This window comes from Bactrocera oleae, chromosome 2 (genome assembly GCF_042242935.1).
Source record: "Bactrocera oleae isolate idBacOlea1 chromosome 2, idBacOlea1, whole genome shotgun sequence".
Taxonomy (NCBI): domain Eukaryota; kingdom Metazoa; phylum Arthropoda; class Insecta; order Diptera; family Tephritidae; genus Bactrocera; species Bactrocera oleae.
The window spans coordinates 49949414-49975655 of NC_091536.1; the positions used below are offsets into that span (position 1 = coordinate 49949414).

General features: G+C 34.8%; 2 long non-coding RNA genes across 2 annotated transcripts in view; both read right to left on the reverse strand.

Moving 5' to 3' along the window:
- LOC106623591 (uncharacterized) overlaps positions 1-2403 on the reverse strand; it is a 112190-nt gene extending 109787 nt beyond the window's left edge. Inside the window, exons 1-2 of the long non-coding RNA XR_011398041.1 lie at positions 1454-2403; positions 1166-1380 (exon numbers count right to left, since the gene is read on the reverse strand). This is a non-coding gene — a long non-coding RNA (uncharacterized lncRNA). The remainder of the gene's footprint in view (positions 1-1165; positions 1381-1453) is intronic.
- An 18073-nt stretch (positions 2404-20476) lies between these two features.
- LOC118679978 (uncharacterized) lies at positions 20477-25202 on the reverse strand. The gene is made up of 2 exons (XR_004975506.2): positions 22058-25202; positions 20477-21986 (listed from the first exon to the last, which is right to left on the reverse strand). It is a non-coding gene; the product is annotated as an uncharacterized lncRNA (long non-coding RNA).
- Positions 25203-26242: the final 1040 nt, after the last annotated feature.

Below are 26242 nucleotides of genomic sequence, written 5' to 3' on the forward strand. Positions count from 1 at the left end.
AACTAGCCAGAACAGGCACCACTTTGCAACTAACCCCTGAAAAAGAGAGTATCTTTATGCCTCTGGCAACTTGCAAACACCTAATCGGCGAATATGCTATAAATATAGCTGAGTCTCGGTGGAGACAATCAATAACCTGCACAACCAGCAGACTAACGTGGCAGGAATGGAGCGTGAATCGCACAAACCGACTACTAAAATTTAAAAGGAGTGATATAAGAACTCTGATAGGAGTACTAACAGGTCACTGCCTAATTGGCAGACATGCAAGTAGGCTAGGTGTACCATACAACGACTATTGTAGAAGCTGTCAGGAAGCAGAGGAAGAGGAGACTGTAAAGCATCTTCTATGCGAATGTAAAGCTCTATATAGGAAAAGAATCGCAACTATCGGTCGTGGATTCCTTGACGACGTATCAGAAGTTGCTAATATAAAATTATTTGTACTGATGAACTTCATCAGGAGCACAGGTTGGTTCAGGGAGGAGACGATAGAGTGAGGGAACATTAGTCCCGGTGGTATCACAATGGGCCTCCTATAGGTCTAGGTGCGTCATTGGACAGCCACTCTACCTACCTACCTACCTAGCTCTGATTCACAAGGTGGTAGAGAAGAGCCATCAATACCTTTTTTTGGTGACTTGAATGTCTCAGTATCCGAGAATTAATATGTTTTTTCAAACAACGCTACTCTCGCCTCATTGTACAAATTGCACAAATATTGTCTCTATTCGCTAATGATTTTGACATTTGGATGAAACACTCAATGAAATCATTCGATTTAGCCATTATTGAAAAAGGCTTTTCGAAAAAGGCCGGGTTAAAATCACACCCTGTGAATGCGTGAAATGCCGGATGCGCTCAAATCAGATCCTAAAGATTCATATAATTTAGTAACGTTAATAAATCTTTGAGCTTTTCCAACTCCAACTTCCATGCAAATGTGGATATTTTCTGATATATTAGCCATGTTAGCTAACATAATTATTAATACGTCACTGTCTGAACAACGAATTGTCATATTCGCATTAATATCAATATAGCAGACATGGAAAATCATCTTTGTGTCCGCTTCTTAGTGAGCCGGGCAGAAAAATTCTTCAACACGAGTTTTTATAACTTTTGAGTCATTAACTAGGAATCTAAAATAAATGTCTGTACTCACATAAACAGTTTTATCCTTTATATACGGCCACATAGGTATAATCTTCTTCCCAATTTTCAATAAGAAACTGTACCAGTGCTTCCTTAAAATTAACATTCTTCAGCTCAAGGGAAAAATCTTTGCTTCGCACTTGGTCCGGGCCTTCGATGTGGAATTTTGCTTGCTCCATACCTCGTAGCTTGTGTTCTGTAACTTTTATTGATGGAAAAATTTATCTATCGAAGGCAATGTATATTATCTTAGCTGTGGTTGCACATATCATTTGCAGTATTTTTTTTTAAATATTACCAAAACTTAGAACTGCGGTCACGTCTTGTACTTTACTATGTCCACATTCATTCATTGTATGAATGGTGATAGTTGAACGAATAGTATGACTGCGACACCATCGTTGCCTAGCTGAGATTGAATTAGTTATATTCGAAATTTCCGTCAGCTTATTCGCAGCATCAGCGTTTATAGTTTGCTCAAGAGTCAAATCAATTGGTTGCTTTGAGTAAGGCTTTTTTGTTCGTTTCATACCGAATGATCCTTTTTCAAACTTTTCGCGTAATCCTGGATGAGTCTCGTCAACTTTTATTAAATTATCAAGATACTTAACTAAATAACGGGCATAATTTTGCTGTCGGAAAACGAAAAACAAATTAACTATTTTCAATAAGGCCAGTTTATAGATTTCGAAATTACTGGAACGGATGCTTGTATTGAGTAATAAATAATAATCAATGAATTTTACATACATCATGCGCTGTCTTGCCATGCGTGCCTTTCAAAGTATTTTTTTTTAAATTGTTCATATCTTTCAAGTAGTTCCATTAATCCGGTTAATTGTATTGTCGGTTCAACCGTTCTTGTTTTTAAAAACTGGACCAAATAGTTTTTGAATTTATCAGGTAAATTTATATTTTCATGTTGAAGGAAGCTTTCAAAATGCAACATTTTCAATGCTAATGCAATCATTGGATGTAAACGTTTACATCTATTAAAATGTTTGCCACTAATAAAACCATTAACTGATCCATTGGCGAGTAATTCTTCATTTAACATGATATTTGCGAGACCACAGTTATCAATAAATTTACCCACTGCTTTGAAATACGCCATAACATGAAATGCTCCAAGATGGACAAATAAATCTTTAAAAGTTTCAGCTTCAGTACTCTTGATTTGCAGGGCAACTTTTGCCAAGCCCGCCAAGCATACCTGCATACTGTCTATGCTATGCTAGCATGTGTTGTTTGAGTCTTTAAATATACCAAGAATAATTAGAGACGTTATTTCCTCCCACATGAAAATTTGTGAGGTGATTTTAAATATATTTCTGTGATAAATAGAAAAAATCAGCTAGCAATAAGTCGAGGGAAACCTAGTCAGCTGGTGCCTTTAAATAGTCAGTAAATGCTACTGGCTAACTTCTACGTAACGACCTTCAAAGTATCAGCTGACGGTTTTTCCACCGAGATACAGCCAGCTGACGTATATACTTATCAATAGTTACATATCAGCTATCATCAGGTAAATTTTTATTTGAGAGGATATCACTGAAAGTGAAGATTTTTTTTCCATGATCGAGACATCAGCTGACGTACAACCCACTATGTTATAGCCAGCTGTCTATTTTTTTTTGTTGTGTTATTAGGTTAGCTATAATTTGATAATTTTAGCCGAGAGGAAATGAGTGAATGTATTTTTTTTTTCTTCAAGGATGGGAGGCTGCACACACTCATCCCCCCAACCGAGCCTCAGCTGACGTTCACGAGGCTTTATGATTCGATTTTCTGATGCGTATCGCCAATTATATTTCGAGAAGAAATAATTAACCAAGGCTCTCGGACTATACCTCTTTATTTAGAAAAATAATTTTAAATTATGAAAAAATGCCGGCCATTTTTGATGTTGGTGATGATTGTGAGATATACCCGCTGTATTTTAAAAAGTCCACAGGGGTGTTTAATTTGTGCGTGATTGTGCATTTTATGGATCCCGTTATCTCCCACGGTCGCTTATTTGCACCTAAAATTCTCCAGTGATGAATATGTATTATTTTATTACAATTAAAAAGGGGAATAAATACAAAATTAATTATTCCTAACATTAATTATTCTTATATTTTCAAATAATACCCGATCTTTTAAGAACATATATTAAAATAATCTGATGTTTTTTGAAAAAATGTTAAAGTTTTACATAAAACCAATATTTTCGGGCATCATTTTCTTAATTCTTTCGCTCTCAGTATATATATATTATAATAACAGAGAACGTAAATTCTCAGAGAAAGTAAATTATAGAGAAGGTTAAATTGCAGAACAGCGTGTGAATTGTCATAAGCTTACAAAATACAGTTGGCGGATATAAATTGCTATTGCAGACGTACTTGTGGACTAATTTTTTAATTATTTCCTATGTTTGATGATCCTAAGTAATATAATACATATGTATGTATGTACATGTACATATGCATATGGGTCATTGTATCCTAAATTTACATTCAATAATTTTTTTCGTGCTAAACATTATTTTTTCTGTTGCGTATACGAAACAAAGTATTTCTTAACAAAAATACCGAGCTCGCCTAATGTTTACGATTTTTATTTTTGTTGAAATTAATACAAGAAGATTGCTTTGTCATGTATTTGTTAATGAATACAACTGGATTGTACCTGGTTTTATATATTCATTTTGGTTTTGGATTAAGGTGATTATATCGACGTATATAAGTGTACCTGATATATATTTTTTTTCTTTCTAGAGGTAGTAAGTAAAAACAATAAATATGCAAGAAACTTTTGTTTCGAAAATATTTTTGAAAGTTTTCATTAATGTTTTCCTTTACAAATACCTGTTCACAAAAAAGGTATTAAACTACATCCTTTTATTTACATCTCTGTGTTAAAAAAGGATCTCGATCAGGTGATCTCAGCTGTGGGCACATAGGAAAACAGCTGATTCTTTTCTTACTTGTAGCAGAGAACGTATATCATAGAGAAGGTTCATGGTGTGCCGATTGTCAAAATGTTCCTCTTGACGGAGGGTTACTCGCCAACTTAAGAGGATCTCACCTCAAACAAATTATAAGCGGATTTCACCAAAATTTTACCCCTGCGGAGCGCAAAATAGTAGAATTGAGCATTTTGAATGTTAAATGAGAAAAATAATGCTAAATTCAATGTTAAAAAATGTACGCTTACATATTCGTATATTTACAATGCGCAAACGACTTTGCATATAATTTTAAGATATTCTGCATATACAGGGCGGCTCACGAATCGTGCTACAAAAATTAACCGTAATAAGTTTTCTTTTAGTCAATGCATTACATACATTTTTTTTTATTGTATAGAAAATTTTATTTTATTTAAACAATTAATTATTCCTCCATGCTCAACCACGCATATGCGACACCTAATTCGGGATTGCATCATCTATCTATTTAATGGACTGCTTCAGTTCAGTCAGATTTCTGGGTTTGATTTTGTACACCTCTTGCTTGACATAACCCGATAAGAAAAGACGAAGCGGTCCCAAATATTCTTATTAATATATATGTCTAATTATGTTTGCATGTAAACAAATATGAAAGTACCCATTATAATTGTTAATTTGTCTATATGCAACGTATGTATGTAAATATGTACACTCATTGTTTCATGGGAAATCTCCGTTGCCCTTGACAACCAATGACCGAAGCTCACGTTTTTTGTTTTCTTGTCAAAGAGTCACTGTGTCGAAGGACTGACGCGACGACAAAGCGTCACAACATTGTGTTGTTGGTAGAAAATCCGAGCTGTGCCGAAAAAATATTAACGAACGGCCGCCGATTGTCACCGCTTCCCTTGCCGCTCTAACAGCTTTGCCCACAAATCATCGTAAATATGTATGTTTATATATGAGCATGCATACATATTGACGCAGATTTTTGTGAAACACGGAAAAATATTTTAAAATTGTAAAATATTTTAAATCGACAAAAGCTTTGTTGCCAGTTTTGTCAATTTTTTCTGTGTTTTGTGGGCTTGCGTGGTTGCAACTTTTCCCTTCCAGAGGGAATACAGAAATTTGTTCAATTTATGATTTTTAGCTTTTGCCATCGTCGCGAAAAGAAGCTTGTTGGCAAACGCATGCTCGGGGGGATGTGAGGGTATCTGTTTTTATGAATGAAGCGAGGTTGCTTGTTAAAAGTACGCCTGCGTTCATGAATGAAAATGTTGTTGTTGTGTAATTTACTATAAATTTGGGCTTCGCCTATTTGGCTGACATATTGACTTGTGACGATTGTTGTTTTTGTAGAACAATGTTTGTAGTTTTTGCGGGTGACATATTTACATGTGGACGCCCACACATATGTAGGTTGGTTTGTGTATGCATTATTTGTTCGGCAATTTTATGTAGATATATGCGTGTACATATAAATCAATGCGCGCACATATAGTGTATTGATAAGTGATAAAATCATGATTTGACTTTCTGAATGCGTACATTCAAATACATACGTACATACATATGACTATATAAGATTAATATGATAAAATATATATATATGTAAAAACTAAATAAAATTATTAAATGCCCAAATTGACTATAAATATTATTTCGAAATTTCATAATTTAAAAGATCTTATCAGTTTTGCATGCATTCATAAAAATTCGTAAAATGAAATTCATATCAATAAATATGATTGCATATAAACGTATAAAAATATAAGCCAAAAGGCTAACATGCAGCTGTAATATCAAAGCAAGTCTCTGAGCATAATTTTCATACAATGCCCAGCTCTGTTTACGCGCCACTGTTAAAATTTCTCCTTCCGAGCCAGATGTGGTGAAATCCTCTATTAAAATCTTGTTAGGTTTTGACAATTCACACGCTGGTCCGCAATTGAACCTTCTCTATGATATACGTTCTCTGCTTGTAGGCTTATACAAAGAGTCGTACTTGTATCAGGAGCCAACACTTTTTTTAAATATCTAACCCGGGCGTTACGCGATCAAGAAATTGAAATTGAATTGAATTAAACCGTCTTGATATCAATTTTCTTATTCAAGTCGACTGTTCGATATCAAAATATAGGTATATCAATCATTATATTATAAATTTCGTTCAAAATCGTCAAGAATTTTAAATGGTTTTCATGACAACGGCATCCTGAAAGTATTATTGATTATCAAGTTGATTGCAGCCAACGTTACGGCTGCCAATTTTAATCAATTTTGACACGAAGCTTATGTGATCAACTTCAAAGCAAATTCCTGATTGTGTAACTGCAGCATAATTGATTTCACTAAGTTATTAGTTGTATTACAGAAGAAGAGTTAAATAAACAAAAGAACAACGTTCAATTTCAATGAAAAGGTACGTTGGTTTTTGCATATTTCATGTTTGAATATAAGAATATTTATGTCTCACCAGTCACGCAAAAATATACAAAAGTTGTTTAAATGAGTTAAGCTTCCCCCTACATACACACCACTCTACCCGTGAAAAAATGGCGCGCCCTAATATAATACACCACACCAGATGACACCACACGGGACAATATAGCACACCACAATACCGCGCGTGTATATCACCAGCTAACAACAGGCATGGTCTGCGCAGCTTTTCCACCTCTTTCAATACGATCACGCGCTACCTTAATTCAAAATAAATAATTTATGTATGTACATACATTATATACATTAAATTATGTACATTAATAAGGAGTTCATTTACATTCTCTGAATAATCTGAATACCCCTAAAGATTTGTGTATATACCACATACACATAACCTATCCAGGTATATACATATGTATGTTATGTATAGTCAAGCTCTTAGAAAGTTATTTGCATAGTTTTGCTTTAAGGTACACATAAAACAAGTTCGCAGCCAGCAACCAAATTGAAGTTCCAATAGCTTTAAACAACAATAACAAGCTTAAGGCAGTAAAAGCATTCTGAGTTGCTTCGATCTGCTTAAGCTTAAGTATGCAGAACGCAAAATGCATGGCCGAACAATTCTCTTGTTTTAGAGTTACCGAAATATCAACATATTACCGGTTGAATTTTGGTAGTTATTAATATGAAAGTATTCATATTATAAATTAAGATTGGTAGCGTTCGGATTACATAGACCCGACTCTCTTGGAACGGCGGATCTAAATTCTCGGAATGGTCCTCGTAGTTTCGGAAAAATATTTAGATAGTTATTGTTATTAAGCAGCACACATAGCCTGAATTACAAAAAAAAAAGAAACAACGGTTGCACCGAAGTTATAATACCCTTCACAAATAGAAAAGATTCCTTATAAGAACTTTGATCGTTCAGTTTGAATGGCAGGTATAAGGAATAGTGACTATCTGAACAATTTCTTCGGAGATTGCACCATTACCCTGGATAATAACTCATGCCAAATTTGATGAAGATATTACGTCAAATGAAAAGTTTTCTTACTTGTTTTCGATTGTTCAGTTTGTATGTCAGCTATATGTGATATTAGATCAGATCGATATCTCACAAAGTTAGGGGCTGGTTCATATATACTGACGGACATGACTAAATTGACTTATTCCGTCACGCTGATCATTTATATACATATACATATACATTTTATAGAGTCCCTGACGTTTTTTTGGTGTTACAAACAACGTGCCAAACTTAATATACCCTGTTCAGGGTATAAAAACGTTTTTTTCATATTTCTATAGATTATTTATACATTCAAAAAATAAAATACTTAAATTTTAAACGATATCTCAAATGGTTTTTGAGTTATAGCCATTTAAAGAGTATTGTTATTGTAGCGGCAGAATTCTACCAAGTTAACAGGCCTTAGTCGAATAAAACTCCGGGTCCATTCCGTTTACGTAAAGAACGGTAATCGCTCAGTTCAATCGCAGGAGTAATCACTAAGTTCCATCAGTTCACCTTTAAACGCGTTTTCTCAAAACTAAATTTTTGAAATTTGCTTGAGTGATTACTCGAATAGTAATAATCATATCACTTTCGAATTTTCTGCATACCAGTTTTTTAGTCTGATCAAAAATCGAATTGGGGCAGGTAAAACGATCACAATTTTAGGCAGAATTCAGCTTTTTTTAAACACCACCATTTTGTAATTTTTTTATATTTTTTCCACCGTAGGTCGTAGAGGCAATATCATCTATATAGGATTTTTTTAAGGTTTCATCCACGAAGAAGTCCAACGTCACTGCAGCAGTGAAGGATATATTTTAACTCGAATAACATTTAATTCAAAAGATTAACTTTAAACTTTTGTTTAACTAACAATATGATTACTTATATTTGTCGATTTGTATATGAAACAGTGAACCAAAAAGGTTCATTTTTATTTAACCATATCAAAATTTTGAAAAATATTCAGAATCGTTGTATAAACATTACATTAAAAAGTTTTCAAACATTTCGGCTGTACTTTACTAATTAATTTGATTTCCTATGGGGACTGTAAGAATCTGTTGTTATCTTTTTTAGCTTGCAGGTCAAACTCAACAAGAGGCAGCATCAACGCCGATGTGCAAAAAGCAACCAACTGAAGTTGAGTATATTACCGTATTTGTGGTTTTTGCAGTCGAATACGTACTAGCATCGGCTTTAAAGAACGGCAGACACGCTTTATTTTACGAATTATTGCTTGGTGGTCTATTGACTTATCCACAGAACGTCTGCATTGAGTCGCTCCACATTTTACGATCTTGAAGTTATGAGCTCTGGCCGATGGGAGCAGGCATATTCTTGTCGATCTTTGCCTTTGATTTTGTATCAGCATGAGTATCAATAATGCTACAAGCAACACAAGCACATGATGTTTATGGTGACAATACGTCTTTAGTTCGTGCACCCAATAAACATCACGTTTCTCCCATTTCTTACCACATTTATATACACATACCATACATACATATGTATGTGGCTTAATGAAAGTTATGTTAAAACGTAGCTAAAAAGTGTAGATTTGTAAATTAAATGGTAAATTAACATTTAAGTCACGCAAAAAGTTTTTAAACCAATTCGAGGCAGCAATCAGAAACTTCAATATTGGTTATTTGTAAAATGTAAAGTTGATGTGCGAGTTCGAACGAGTGCTTTAGCTCGTTGCCCGGTATGGCCGCCAGTATGCCGGTGCAAGCCTTTTGAATGGCCTCCACGTCTGCATAACGCTTTCCTTTCATCGGCAAATGCATTTTTCTGAAAAGGTAAAAGTCGCACGGTGCCATATCAGGTGAATACGGGGAGTGGTTGATTACTAAAATGTGATTTTTGGTCAAATAATCGGCCACAAGCGTCGATCGTTGAGACGGCGCGTTATCGTCCATTCGTTGTAGACAATACCCTTGGAATCATAAAAACAAATCAGCATTGTCTTCACTTTTGACTTCTCCAAGCGCGATTTTTTGGGTTTCGGCTCATCGTCATTTATGTCCTCACGACCACTTTGAAACGCTGAAACCACTCGTGCACTCTGCTACGGGATAGGCAATCATCGCCATAAACTTGTATCATCAATTGAAACGTTTCGGTAAAATTTTTACCAATTTTAAAATAAAATTTAATGTTGGCTTTTTGTTCGAAGCTCATTTTCGCACCGATTACAAAAACATACTAATACTTAAAACGCAAAAACTTCACTTCCAATAGATAAAATGTCATGAAATTTTTACTGAAAGTCGATAAAGGATGGCAGATTCTAACGCACTAGTCGACATGTAGACGGCGCCACTAGAGTTTACTTTGTTACTTTTTTACTTTTAAGTTTGGAACGCACCTTGCATTATACTCTGAACAGAGTACATACCTATACTAAGTTTGACACGAAGGAAACGTTGGAGACTCTTAAAAATATGTGTTCATATATATAAATGATCAGCATGATGAGCTGCGCTGATTTAGGCATGTCCGTCTGTCTGATCCTCTAACCGTCTATCTGTATATACGAGAACTAGCTTCGGCGCAACCGAAGTTAACGTTTTTCCTTGTTTTTTGTTTGTTTTATCTTCCTCTGTATACCCATAAATAACTCTCACTCAAAGGAGCATATTACTTCGCACGTGGATGTATATTTATGTTTCTTAATAATATAATATATGTCTCAGTTTTGTCATGATTGAAGCTGCCGCTTCGCTGACAGCTTTCCAGTTTTCAGTGGACTGACGCATGAGTGTCGTCAAATTTTTCACCGTAAAACTACTACCGACTGTAGTTTTTAGTTTTTCCCCTTTTAATTACAAAGAGAGGGCAATCAAATAATACATGTTCAGAGTCTGTACTCTGTATACGTCGGACATTTCGGACTAGTGTCGCGATTAAATCTGTACAGGTAGCTTCTACAGCACCCATGTCCATTTAATATTTGGGTCAGGTGGGAATCCAGGACCCTATGTCGTCTATCTATCAACGAATGGGTTTCCGGTGGATTCTGTGGGTCCACCGTCTTTTGGGTGAGGTTTGCCACCGTTGCTGCCTCATTATCATGCTTTTAATTATCTCTTATTTTTGGGTTATTTAGATATTTCTGCAGCCTCGCTGGATATTGTTCGGCAACCATTGATAACTCTAACTGCCGACAGCCTATGAGTCGCATTTATTTGTCTAGCATATGGTTTAGTGTTAAGTGTGTGCATCCATATTGGAACCTCATACAACATGACTGATCTCATTACCTTTGCCAGTAAAAATCGCCGGCTGGAACGCACGCAGTGTTAATTTGCTATCATTCTTTCTAATGTGTTTATGATTTTATTCGATTTCGAGGTGTTCCTTAAATGTTTGCCTTGAGTCTAACATTACTTCTAGACAATTCAACTGTGGCTGTTTCACGAATATTGGTTGGTGTCTCCTTAGCACCCCATTAGCCGTGATCGTCTAGTGATTATTACGCTACGTTGTGTACGCATATGTGTACGTAGGTTTGTGTATGCATTATTTGTTCGGCAATGTCATACACACATATGTACGTACGTATAGAACGCGCACCTGTTATTACTGATAGATGGGTAAATTCTATAATAGCATCCCCCGAATTAGGGGGATGTACGAATAGAGGAGGTTCTCCAGATTCAGAAAATATATTTATATAGTTGCCGCTGACCAATGGATACACAGACCCACATATGTACATATATGTAAACATACATGTAAAAGGGTGGCAACACCATCAGCCGAAAAATCGCCAAAAGTCGTCAAATGAGTCGTTAAGCTGGGAAGTAGTCAAGTTGTCGAAAGTCAAAAGAGCAATTTGGAAAGCAGCGGTCGAGATAAGAGGTCGTCATTTCAGTTGTTAAGTCGTCGAGCCGTCAAGTCTTCAAGTCCCCAAGTCAGTTTAAGGTGTCTCAGCAGATATATTTTTTGTTATCACATTACTTTGTTCACTCTTATAATTAACATTTAATAAACATTTATACTTAACCAACAATTCACATTGTTACATGGGGGCTCAACCCATCACGCCATAAAAGGTACTACATCGCCTTGTGCATAATATGCGATTAAGATCTGGAAAAGGGGTAAATACAGTGGAAATTGCTAAAGAAGAATCAACAGAAAATAAAAGTGAAGAAGCGACCGAAGAAAAAATGGAACAAAGCCTGAAAAGCGAATTGGCAATCAAAAACCAGACCTCAGACGGTGTAGAAAAAGAAAGTCTACATGTTGAACTTTTGCGTATATTAACAGAAAAACTGTGCAACGTTTCAATCGAAAGCTTTGCGAAAATTGTTCCTGATTGCGATGGAATAAGCATACCTATAAGAGAGTGTTTGGAGAATTTCGAGGACAACGCAGCGGCATATGAGTTGAGCGAAAAGCAAATGTACGTAAATGCCAGAAACAAAATGAAAGGTACAGCGAAGCTGTTCCTAGAGACGGACACCATATCAAATTACAATACGTTACGCGAAGAACTTATAACAGAATTCGACAAAAGGCTCAGTATCGCCGAAGTACACAAACAACTAAGGGTCAGAAAAAAGAAAGAGTCAAAAAGCATGCATGAGTACATTTTAAATATGCGAAAATTAGCAGCTATGGGTGAAATAGAAGAAACATACGTACAAAGAGTTAATGGAACAATACGAAATGGAATGGAAATTGTGAACAGCAACATTGAAAGCGGCGCAACAACGGCAACTACCCGTAGGTATAACGCTTAAATGAGTGAAACAAACAGAATGAGTGAACGTAAGCAGCATCGCTACAACTGTGGGTCAACGAGACATTTGAAATCGGAATGTAGAGAAGAAACAAAATGTTTCAAATGCCACATTGCGAAAAACTGCTCAAAGCAAACCGTCAATTTCGTTTCTAAAAGATTTAAACAAATATTAGTAGGTGGGAACAGTGTAGATTGCCTTGTGGATACAAGTGCGGAGGTCTCGCTCAAGAATATCAGCATTTACAAAAGACTATTCCAGCAATATCCTCTAAAACGCAGTACTATAAAGTTACATGGCTTAGGGACTAAAAACACAGAAGTTCGAGTTACATTTTCCGCTATAATTGAAATTGAAGGATTGATAACAGAGCATTTCTAGTTTTAGATGATAAAAACATGATGTTCGATGCGTTAATAGAATTTGACCTCATTGCAAAATTCATGTTGACATTAGTACGAACGGGTATACATTCACGCAGAAGGAGGAAAATGTGAGCGTAGCAGTTGTTTGTTTTGTTTGCAAAGTGCAAGTTGTAGAAGAAATTGATGTTCCATTCAAATTTAAGTCATTCGTAGATCAAATGGTAAAAAACTATAAGCCAAGCAAATCGAAAGAAAAACTCCCATCCAGTTGAAAATAATTCCAAACGATGACAAAATATATTTTAAAGAAAACCCGAGTCGATTGTCGGCGATAGAAAACGAAGTGGTCAAGTCGCTGACTGGTTACAGGAGGGTGTCATTCGTGAATGTTGCAAGCAAAGTGGTACTTGCAAAGAAAAAAGATAACACATTTAGAATGTGCATTGACTACCGTAAGTTGAATTGTCTCGTTTTAAAAGATCGTTTTCCGGTGCCCATTGTAGAAGATGTTTTAGTAAAAATGTAAAGTGCTAATTTTTTTAAAGTTATGAACCTCAAGAACGGCTTCTTACTACGTGCCGGTTGAGAAGAATAGTAAAAAATACACTGCGTTCATAACGAAAGAGGGTTTATTCGAATTTAATAAGGCGCCTTTTGGGTTTTGCAATTCACCGGCCGTTTTTATGCGCTTTCTTATAATGGAATTGTACATCGATGATATAGTCGTGTTTGGCCTATCACAAGAATCGTGCCTAACAAATATTCGAAAAGTGTTAGAGCGTGCGCCGTCGTACGGGATGGAAATAAAGTGGTTCAAATAGCAATTTTTGAAAAACACATTTTCTTGGTCATATGTACAATACAAGACGGTAAAGTCTGGCCTGGGTACGGAAAATTAAAGGCAACTATCCAGTACCTAACAACATAAGAAGTGTAAAAGCTTTAGTAGGTCTGAAAGGTTATTTTAACAAGTTTGTCAAAGATTATGCGTTAATAGCGAAGCCATTGACTCAATTACTTAAGCGAGATGCAGAGTTTAAGATCGGGCAAGAACAATTGGCTGCAGTAGCTAAGTTGAAAGCAGCATTAGTAGAAGAGCCAGTATTAAAGATTTTCAAGCAAACAGCAAAAACTCAACTTCACGTAGATGCCTCCAAATATGGATTTGGCGAAGTACTCTTACAGTTGAATGATGGTAAGTGGCACCAAGTATATTATATTACTGGAGCAAGAAGACTGCAGCACACAAAGAAAAGTTGCATAGCTACGTCTTGGAAGTGAAAGCAGCTTACTTAGCTACAAAAATGCACTACCTGCTTTGTATCGAGTTCGGCCTAATAACGGATTGCGCAGCTTTCAAACAGACGAGAACGAAAAAAGACGTTCCTCGTGAAGTTGTCCAATGGCTTATGTATTTGCAAGACTTAAACTTTACAATTGAACATCGGATTGGAAGCAGGATGATACACGTTGACTCTCTAAGTCGCTATTCCGTTTTTTGGTCACGTCTGAGATCCGAGCAAAGCTAATAAAATCGCAGCAAAACGATGACTATTTGAAAGCAGTAGCTGAAATCCTCAATAAAGAAGCTTATGAAAATTTTGTTGTTAAAGATGGACTGATATACAAACAAATAAGCGGTTATGATGTGTTAGCGGTACGGAACAGAATGGAGAAGGAAATTATAGAAAAAGCGCATAACGTCGGTCTTATGGGGGTACAGAAAACAATGCACGAAATTCAACAAGATTACTTCATTACGCATTTAGAACGTAAGGTCAGGCAACACACTGCAAATTATATAGAGTACTACACGATCACAAAATGGGCAAACAAGACGATTTTCTTCATGTCCTTAACAAAGGCGATGCTCCACTGTGCACCATCCATTTTGACCATTTAGGTCCTTTAGATGCAACATCAAAATGCTACAAGTATATTTTCGCCACAGTCGATGGTTTCAGCAAAATCACTTGGATATATGCAACAAAGTCAACAGATGCAGCAGATGTAGTGAACAATTTGACAACCTGGGTCGATATCTTTGGCAACCCACAAAGTGTTATAAGCGACAAGGGATCAGCATTTACTTCGAAAATTTTTAAAGAATTTTGCAGTACACATAAAATCGAACATATTGAAATGACTACGGGGGTTCCAAGAGGCAATGGCCAGATAGAAAGAGTGAACCCCGTTATCTTATCAGTTTTGTCGAAGCTGTCAGCATCAGAACCAAGCTTGTACAAGTGTATAGGACACGTACAAAAAGCAATTAATGCACAGATCCCATCGTCAACTAAGTTCACACCGTTCGAAGTACTGTTTGGAATAAAAATGCGAAATGAAACACAACCTGCAGTGGTACGAGCTATAGAGGAAGAAATTGTAACTATATTTTCAGATGAACGGCGAAATATAAGAACGGAAGCGAAAGAAGCCATACAAAAAGCATAAACGGAGGATAAGAAGAATTACGATAAGAGGCGCAAATAGCATTCTGAGTATCAAATGTTTGATTTTAGTGCGATTAAACAGACGCAATTCGTAGCAGGCAAAAAATTAAGCAACAAATATATTGGACCATATAAAATTGAAAAAGTAAAACGGAATGGCAGATATGATGTTGAACAGGCGGCAGATTTTGAGGGGCCACGGCAAGCATCCACAAGTGTCGAAAACATTAAACTATGGAAGTATGTAGAATAATGTGAGAGTTTATCATATGGGTCAGATGCTGATCAGGATGACCGAGTGTAAAAGGGTGGCAACACCATCAGCCGTAGAATCGCCAGAAGTCGTCAAATGTGTCATTAAGCTGGGAAGTACTCAAGTTGTCGAAAGTCAAAAGGGCAAGAAGGAAATCAGCGGTCGAGACAAGAGGTCGTCATTTGAGCAGATATATTTTTTGGAATCACATGCTTTGTTAACTCTTATAATTAACATTTAATAAACATTTATACTTAACCAACAATTTACATTGTAACAAACGTACACATGGAAATGTGGACATCGAGTTACGAATTCAAGTGAAGTGGTTGGGATTCTAATGCGGTATTTCTTAAATATCCTAGTTTTCCACGCCAACTAAATTTGTTTACTTCCCTTTGACTTTTCGGAGACTGAAACAATCCCGATGGACACTAAATTTATAAAAATAATTCTTGTATTTTTAAATCAAAAATTAATTTGCACTTACCTACATATGTACATATATGCTGTGGCACTTTTGTTGAAAAACATATTTTTTTTCACTGAAATAGCAATGCAAACAAAATCTCTCTGTCGCTTTATTTTGAAAATGCTAGTCATGCAATTAGAGGTGGTGAATTCTCTGAAGAATCACAAAATAGTGAAACTACACAGAATTTTAAGCAGTTGGGTTGAAAAATTAAAGAGTTTGGAGATATGATGGCTGGTCAGAGGCATATAAATCAAGTAATGCGCGACCTAGTTAGCAACATAGTATCACTACATGCTAAGGCTGAGAAATGTAAAAACCTACCCAAAAGGATTATGGTAGGAAAAGCGTCCCATGTATCCTCTTTGGGTTGAGATGTAAATACCCCAAACAGTGTGAGATTTTAGGCTTTTTACCAGCCACAAATCAGCCAAAAATATAAATAAAACAGCGCAGGCCACTTATCCTACAAATGCAATTACATAAACGGTCGGCGCCAATCGTGCTGCTCAATGAGTTAATTAGAACTACATTTTGACCAACCTAAACGGTTTAAAGTCAGGTGAAAAGTCGGAAATCATTATAGTGGATATATAAATAGAAGGCAGAAAAATGGAAGGGCTAATTGCATTAATTTTTGACATTGCTCAGGTACACTTAAGAACTTTTTTTTATAAATATATGAATATAGAGTAAAGTCAGCCGGACGTTTCAAAATTCTGAATATCAGTTATATGAGGGCTAAGGCAAGCTTTGGCACGATTTTATCCATTTTAGGCACAAAAATACGCTGTTATTAGAAAAAGACGCTCTCTCAATTTCAAAAAAATAACTCCCACATTGGATGATATAAGTGGTATACCATAAAGTCAACTGGAAGTTCGAAAATTTTTATATTAGTTTTATAATTTTTATATTAGTTATATTATATACATTTTCCCTGAATTTCAATAAGATATCTCACAGATCGACCGATATTTTCGACAAAAAGTTAGCCATACGCATATTCGGTATGTGAGGGTTGAACAGTTATGGCCCGATTTTTAATATTTTTAGGCTCGAGATGGCATACCTCAAAGACCCTATTTGTGCATAGTTTTATCCGAATAGTAATTAAGCTGATCTATCTAACTATCGAGCTTACTTCTTTTGTGTTGTTGAAGTTTAGCTGTGTCAGCATCTCCAGCGAGAAGATGAAGGTTGTAGAATTACTGGTCATGGTTTACTTAGTATCTTTTCTTCGTGGTAAAATGTTTTTCCGGTAATTTGATTAGTTGCGATGGTGTAAAAGATTATGAATGTACCGTTTAGTGTTGCAGATTCTTTGTTGATAAAATTTTCGTCGTTGAATTCATTTAGAAAAGGTTTTCCTGGTCCAATTTTTTCTAGAAATATGTTGAATGTTGACCTCCGTGCAGCTTGGCAAACGAATTTTAAGATGACTATTGATACAAAGATGTATACTTGAATCTACTACATTGTTATTTAAACATTTTGTGACGACGATATATTACAGAATTATGCTGGAAACAGTCACCGATATTTCTCCCTTCCGTACTTACCGCCCGTATCAAACGAAAGTTGTCAAAAGTTGCCATTGCTCAATTTTTAAACATGATTTTACACACAATTTATTTTTTAGCTATAATTTTTCATAATGTAAAAAATCAAAACAAAAATCCAACCATTAAAAATAGTTTACCTATTTTTAAATAAGTCTATCCGACTGTGATTTTGAGTTATTTTAAGAATATTTCAAATATAGTCAAGTTAATTTTTTAATTACTACAAAATATCGGGAATGGCAACCCTGCGTTGCAAGAGATTGCTCTCTCACTCTCAGCTCACTCGTTTTTACGGAAAAAATACAATTTTCGCGGTTATCCTACCGTACGGGCTGTTGAAGCGGTGGTGACTGTTCGTTTACATTGTGCTCTCATAAGATATGCGTCGGCGACTGTTGTGCCATAAAGCGTTAAGTTGTTCGAATTAGAAATAAAGATAAGTGTATAGTCATTAAGGTAGTAGTCTGGTAACTTGCATTTTTTAATTCTTTTTGGGGAATATTTTATTTGGAAAAATTCAATCAGTTCCACTTTGTAACATATTATTAATAGTAACTCAGAGTGTGCAAAGAAATAATTTTTGTATTTTTTGTTTGAAATTTGTTGTTTTGTAACACTGAAGTGAGCGTGATTTGGTCGCTTAAAGAAATCTAAAAATAGAAAAATAAAAAAATTTATTGTTCTGTGTCATTCTAGTTGGATAGATTGTTTAAACAATTTCGTTGAAAAATAAATAAATGGTTTTCTAAGTAGAACTCTGGCTGTTAAATAGAAAGTTATTTATAAATAAAAGAATTGAAAATTAAATTGATGAGTAGAATAACACATTCAAATTACCGCCCAATCGGTTGGATAGAACTGTACTGTAAGAACGTTGTTTTGAGAAAAAAGTTTCAACAACAGATTAATTATTTTATATAATAAAAGTGCGTACTACTACGAGACACTGACGTAGTGGTGCTATAATTTCGTCAATATCGGTTTTCGTTCTAAAATTTTAAAGTTTATTTTTAAATAAAGTACTTTCGAAATCGATTTTTTCAAACCAAGTTACCAGACTGCTATCTTAAATTGGAAGTTTTATTTAACAATCTAGTGATCGAGCTAAAGAGTGGATTATAAGGTAGACGATTCATGGAGTAATCCGTTGCAATATTTGCAAGGAGTTATATTTTTATACTCCTGCAACATGTAGTTGTTAGTTTTGGTCAACTAACGGTTTTTGTAACAACCTCAAACTAATCGAGTAAGAAATGGCGTTATAAATATATGTAAATGTTTAAGATAAAGATACGAGTTAAAATGCGGGTGACTGTCTGTCAGTCGGTCTGTCCGTCCGATCGTCTGTGCAAGCTGTAGTTGATTAAAAGTTTAGGTATCTTGATGAAACTTGGTACACATAATTCTTGGCACCAAAAGCAGTTGGAAAACAAATTGCCGTAACTAAGCTACACAATTTGATACAAGACAGTTATTTGGTATAACGAATCGCTTAAGGAAGGGGCATCTGCAGTTTAAACATTTTTTAAAAGGTGGCCCTCCCTCTAATATTTCCTAAACTACTAAAGTTATAATAACAAAATTCACTGAGGACAAATCTTTTTTGCACCGCTGCCGACAGTGTGAAAATGGGTGAAATTGGGTGATATTTCCATTCCTCATATAACGGTTTTGATTAAAACTACTAAAAGTGTGATAAATTATAAAATAAACAGGTCAGAGACTTTGATTTTTACACATAGGATGGTACAATTAAGCTTTATAGGAGTCAAATTGGACAATGAGCGTGGCACTGTCCACATTTAGGTGAACACCTCGGGATCTACTTGACCAATGAAATGTGGTTGAATTGGAAAGTGACATTATCCTGACATGACTATGTTGCAGTGGAAAAATGGACGAAAGCGAATTAAAACCAAGCCTAATTTCCATATAACGCAAATTTAAATTCCATCTGATTTTTGACCTTCCAGTATACAAATCGAGCACTAAGATGTGGACCCCAGTGTCCATGATTAAATTTGTAAAGACTACATATCGGCCAATATGTGAGTTATCTTAATAAGGTTGCGGGGGCATATTTTTCTTATAACGGTACATCTGTGTGCCTAAAATGGACAAAATCGGGTAAAAAGTTGCCCCAGGCCTTATATAAATAATATTAGGATTATAAACATCGATTGACTTTACTCCTTATATAATATATTGTTGATGGTATGTGAGGTACCTGAATGAAACTCAGAGAGAATTTCTTCCGGTAGCAATATGTAGTAATGCCAAAAAATATGTCAAATCGGGGCAATACTAACCATATCTCCATATATACATAAAATTATTTTTGTTATATGTACAAACCTTATACCGAATATGTCGGTGTGTGAGTTATTTGTTTATAAAATTGCTTGAAAATATGTTCTCGAAAATACCTTAAAAATGTCAAAGGTTAATGCAACAAGCCCAGACCGTTTTCTGCCCCCAATATGTACTGTATAGTGATTTCCAGTTTTCTAGCTGATTTTAAACCGTTTAATTGGTCAAATATGTGATATTTTAATGAAATTAAGTGAACAAGTTTTCTTAAAAATTATGTGGTTTAGCGCTGAATTACAATGTAATTGCTCTATACCTTGACTAAACCTCATATATCTAATATAATGAATTCCGATATTCTGGTTGGAAACGTCCACATATCAACTCAATTAAATTTAGCCTCTTAGGTCGAGTTAATATCACATACATAACATATATTCATTTTAAGGTGTTTTAATATAATTTTACCTGACGCGAAGTAAAGTATAACAGTAAAACAAAGTATACTATTATATAACTTAATAAATTACCAAATTTGATTGCAATTCATTCAGTATTATACAGGAATAATGAATGTTGAATTCTTTTGCATTTTTTTCTTGATATAAAGTTTTGCCAACACCTGAAGATTTTTAGCCGGCTTTAATCGTTGCAAGTTGCAAGAGTATAAAACTCTTACACCCGAACTTAGCGCTTCCTTACTTGTTTACAATAGTTTTTTATTCCATAGCTTTTCTTTTCGCAATTTAAAATTTGTCTTAAAATTTTTATTATTTATTCTTCCATTATTTTTTACAGCTGAAATGTCTACTGTTTTACAAATTTGGTTATCCACCGTTGGAGGCTTACAATATAAATTATAATTTTGCCATTAGTTGCAATTTTTTTTTCTGAAAATTATTTTTCATGCAATATATATTTCTTCATTTGACAAGATAAACGAATTTATTATATTGATATATTATATTATATTTTATATAATGATTCTATTTTCTAAATATTTTATATAGTTTTAATTATGTTTTTTGTAATATGCATCATTTCACTAATTCTATCTATTGTGAGTTTATTATTTAGTTAAATTATTCAGTTTTTATTTGTGTTATTAGATGAAATATGTAGGGGTAGTTAGAACTTTTGCGGATTAGTTCGGTTTCAATAGTCGCTTCTATATGATAAAAGATTTCCGTATATCTTCCAATGTCAATTCTGTGTATAATTTTAAATGTTCCTGTTTGTAGTTCTGTTTCTTTCTCTACTGTCCAGAGTTGTGCGTTTGAATAATCGAGCATCTATACTTCCGCCAGCCAAAGCGGTAGTAATTTTCTAGAAAATAATGTCGGTACTTATTTAAATGCGTATCCTACTTTTGTGAATTATTTGTTCTTTTTCAGTTAACACGGTACTATTTCTATCTTATTTAACTATCTCCTTACTGTAAGGTTTACTTAACTTAGTTCCTAATCTCCTATTTTACTTAACAAAAATTACTTGTCCTGGTAGATAGGTCTATATTTCTTACTTATTTTTACTGTTGTATTCGATATCCTAGTTTTGTTGAGCTAATTTCTGTTGATTTGTCTAGTCTTTTCTATGTCTTCGAGGGTAAATGTAACATTTCTATGAAAAAATGGGTCTACTGGTCTTTTTAATGATGTGGAATGAACTGATTATACTGTTATATTCGAACGTTCTTCAAAATTTCTGTGTCTACCGTTTTCTTTTATGCAACGCATTACTCTAATTAACCTTTCAAATTGTCCATTAGCTTGGCCTTTTTTTGGAAAAGTAGTGTAAACTTCTATTCCTAACTCGTCTATTACCATAAGTTTTAATGAGGCTGAAGTTAAAGATGGCTCATTGCCTATAACTATTAATTTTGGTTCTCCGAAGAAAAATATAATATATCTTAGAGGTTTTCTAACGTGTTCTATTGCTATGTTATTTAAGTTTTTTGTTACTGCGTATTTTGTAAATTTATCTAAAGCTGTCATAACTATTCTTTCTTTTGTTAAAATTATATTAATATGGATTGTGTGCCCTAGATATGTTGGAAATGGAGTTTCTGCTAATTTCGGTTGGTTCGGATGTCTTCGTACATATTTTCTTTACAAACTGTGCGGTTAATTGTTTTATTTTATTGAACATACCGAGAAAATATTTTCCTTCAAGAATTCGTTTTTTATTTTCGGTCGCATAGGATTTTAGGGGTTCCTTTAATATGACATTCTCCTGTTATTCTTCGGTGCGAATATCTTCAACAAATTTTTTGTGTATCGGCTTTTAATATTGCTAAAGTGAATAGGATAAATATTTTGAATCATACCCATTATTCTTTCCTCTATGTGAATTTCATTTATAACAGATGGATTAAGGTATTGTTTCATGTAGGAAACGAGTAGTTGTTCATTGTACTCCGGATCTGTAATGATGTGTCTATGAACAGTTGGAAAAATTATCTTAAATTGATATGAAGATATTTCATCATTCTTAAAAAATATTTGATTCGTGAGCACATTAATTATAACTTCTCTACAAGGGATTGAATTATGACTTGAGCTTTCATGGTTATTAATAGTAGGTGTGAGTGAATTGATTTTTTTTGGTATTCTTGAAAGGTTGCAGACGCCCACACATGTTTTACTAGGTTTGTGGAGGAGTTCGTTACTATTGGCGTTGATGGTCAGTAATTTTTTTTTTTTTTATGGTAGAGGTATTTCCTAAGTGAATGAGGTCACCATATTATAGAGAGCATTCTCCTCTCATTGGTAGCATAGTCTTCTTCAGCCTTACTACCATCTACCATCTTGCGATAGGAGGGAACCTACAGCAAAATCGGAGACATCGGTTATTAGCTCAAAATCTTTCTCAAAATTTGGATGTGCTAAAACTATATCTTTTTTATTTTATCGAGTGCTTCGTTATCTAATTTCATTTAAATTTTCTTCGACTGTCGTTTAGGGACATTACGGACTCTTCTTAGGAGTGCTGTTAATAGTTTAGCTATTTTTGAATAGTCCTTGATAAATCGTCGGTAGTAAGTTGGTTCCTTTAGATTTTGTGGCACTGGAAAATTTGCATTAGTCTAATTGGACTTTCATATTTCTTCGCTTCGTTTTTGACGAATATTATTACATCATAGCATCTTACTCTTATATGTTGACAAATAATGTCATCTAGTGCTCTTTGAAAGGAAATCGGAAATATTCATACTTTCCGTTGTTTATGGAAAAGCAGTTTTTTCTATACAGACTCACGAACTGGTGAAATCCACTCTTTATATTAGTGTCAGTAAATATAAAATTATATTCAAATATTTGCAAGGAACTCGTTAATCTCAAATATAGGGTATTTATTGGGGATCGTAACTGAATTGAGCTCGCGATAATCAACGACCATTCGAAACTTCTTTTCACCGAATACATCTGAGTTTTTGATAACGATAAATAGTTCTATGGAGATTTAGATCTCCTTCTTATTCCGTTAGCAAAAAGTTCTTGGCGTTCGACTTCTTCTTTTAATACTAGTGGATGCTTTTATGGTTTGAAGTAAACTGGGGTTTCGGAGTCCGGAGTTTAGAAGTCCGGATTTCACCTTTTACGAGAGTGGTGTAGGTGCGCTTTTGGTCAGGATCGGAAAAAAGTTTTGTACACTTATTAATAATATTGTTAATTTGTGGTTTTTTAAACGTGCGGAATATCGACTCCGATATTATTATCTTCGTGTGATATTCGCTGCTTTAGCGCTATATTTATGTATATTCTCACCAATTGTCATTAAATTTTTATCGGTATGGGTAATTGCTTTCAATTGTTTGAGTATATCGTTGTCTACTATGTCTACTCAGTGAAACGACCTTACATTTGGTATTATGAAGAATTTGATTTTTCCTTCTGCTAATCGAAAGATGTCTACAAAAGTGTTCAATCGTCCTCCCAACTCATTTTACGGTAAGGAGATTTTCGTGCAAAATTGCGTTCCTAATCTTAGTTGATTCTTATTAGATCCAGTATAAGTCAAAAATCGAATCTAAAAGTGAGTAGTATCAAGATCATCTTGTTTTGCAGTATCATACTAGTTATAGCGAGAAACGTCCTCATAAATTCCGTTCGGAACTGATTCTTCTTGGTAATCGTTTAGGTTTGTTGCTTCCGTGTTAGTACGTTACGTTGGTCGACTGTCTTGGAAGGAACCAGGTCTTTTTTGGTAATTAACTAGTCTTGAATGTAATGACTGGACCCCGATGGAGATGGGGTCTGTGGTTTTTGGTGGCAAGTTCGGTCTGTTATTAAAAGAAGTAATGAATAGATTTCTAACCCCTTAGGGAGTTTGGGGGTTATTCGCATAGTTATTGAACCTTGGTGTGAATCCCTGTTTATTTATTATTATTATATTGTACTTAGTTATTACGTGGAACGGGTGATTACTGAGCTCCGTAGGCGAAAGAAGCGTAAGGGTATTGGGAATAACGATTTGGTTGACGACCAAATGCATGTTGGTCGAAGTTTTGTATAGGCGAATAAGAAGACGTTAGTTTAGGTTAAAATACTCTGTTGTTATAAAAAATATTATGTCGAGGAAGTCGTGGTGATATGGTTGGTTATTTGGTTTAAGCGTATGATTAATTCTGTAGGTCATATTTTCTATTTTTTGGCACAGTTGTAGGGCTTGAGGCAAGGTTGTCGGTTCTCGCATTATAAAGAGACGAGGTAAATAGGCTTTAGCCCTCTAATGACTGTGTCGGGGACTTTGTCCCTAAATGAATAAGTCATAGTCCTTATGGACTCGTCCCTAAGGCATTTCACAATGTCAGGTATTTTATCCAGGTCGTTTTTATAAGTGCGTTCGTGCGTAACGCTGTGGTCGGTTTTTGTTTTTTATAAAAGTTATTTACTTGTAAATTTGTATATCTTCTTCTTATAACAATTGTATGATTTTTTTTATAATAATAGTTATCCTTCTTTTACTTGCGATTATCTTTTCTGTACTAGTAAATTTTTTTTACTCTTGCAACATGTTACTAGAGAATATAATAGTTTTGTTCACCTAACGGTTGTTTGTATCACCTGAAATTAATCGAGATAGATATAGGTTTATGTATATATAAATGATCAGGATGAAGAGACGAATTGTGCAAACTGTAACTTGAGTAAAAATTGAGATATCGTAATGAACTTGGTATAAATGTTTCTGGGTAAAAAAGAGAGGACGGACCACTGACACGTCCATAAAACGTCATTAACCTAACAAATATAAAGTTCCATAACTAAGCACTAAATAAAGGCTGCACCTTCGGGCACAATTAGCGTTAGAATCGCCATTTTAATATACTATCGTAAGACCTTATATCTTGATATCACGTTCCATTGTTGTATTCAAACCAATTGGTGCCCTCAATGAAACTACTTATCTCCAAAACGATTCTTCCTTGCTCTTTTCGATTTGGCAACTACGGCAAGTGCTATTATAGGGCATACCTTTTTTTTTAACGCTTGGTTTCCAAATAGCCAATACCCCGTTATGGTTGCTGTAAGTCTATATATAATTTTCCTGGACCTATGTAATAAGTCCAATCTCCTTAATTCTTATAGCAGAAAGTTTTGTCATTTTCCGTATGAAAATGTCTATGAGCAGTTGGGGCAGGATCATATTTAGCGCATCATCCTCTGAATTCCATTTTTCTGATGTTATATTGTTTATTTAATGCTGACCACTAAACCTCCATATGTAAGGATAGGTGTAATGACGGCCGTATACATCCACATGACTATATTTGGTATTGGGCCCCAGTTTATGCTGAATATCTTCTTGCACGTGTAATTCGTTATATAAGCTACGTTTCTCAATATTAAATTTCTAGTTCATTTTGGTATCTATCTTCCCCCACCGAGTGAACAGAAATTGAGAAATTCGGCCCATAGGTGTAACCTCCGTAAAGCTCTTTCCATAATCTCACGGATTGTGGAAGGAAACAGCCCTGATACCATGAACACTATATCGTCTGCATAAGCTACTGCTAGCACTCCTCCTCCGTTGAGTTAGAATAGTGATGCTATAATAATTCTGTTCATAAGCATTGATTGAATCCATCTATACACCATGTCGTCTATTCCGTTCTGTGTCAGAGACTTAGTGATCGTCTTACTTCTATGTTGTTAAAAGCTTCTTCTATGTCCATGATTGAGGTGTAATAACTTTTCTATTACATTTACTGCTTCGTGTAGGACAGTTTCTGTTGATCGACCTCTAATGTATGCATGTTTTGCAGTCTAAGATTGCCAAATTTTAATCTTATAACTTTCATTGAAGGCTGTCCTTAATTGAGTTCGTATGTTCTTAATATCGTTGTTCCACCAAGGAGGTGACTTCCATTTTTTTAGAACAGTAAAGGGTGTGGATTTGTTAAAAGAGGTGGTTAAAATTTTTTCAATCTTCTCCACCTCTGCATCCAGCTCCTGAACATTTCTGATGTTATTGCCGTTTCCGTTCTTCTAGGACTTCGATATTGGAG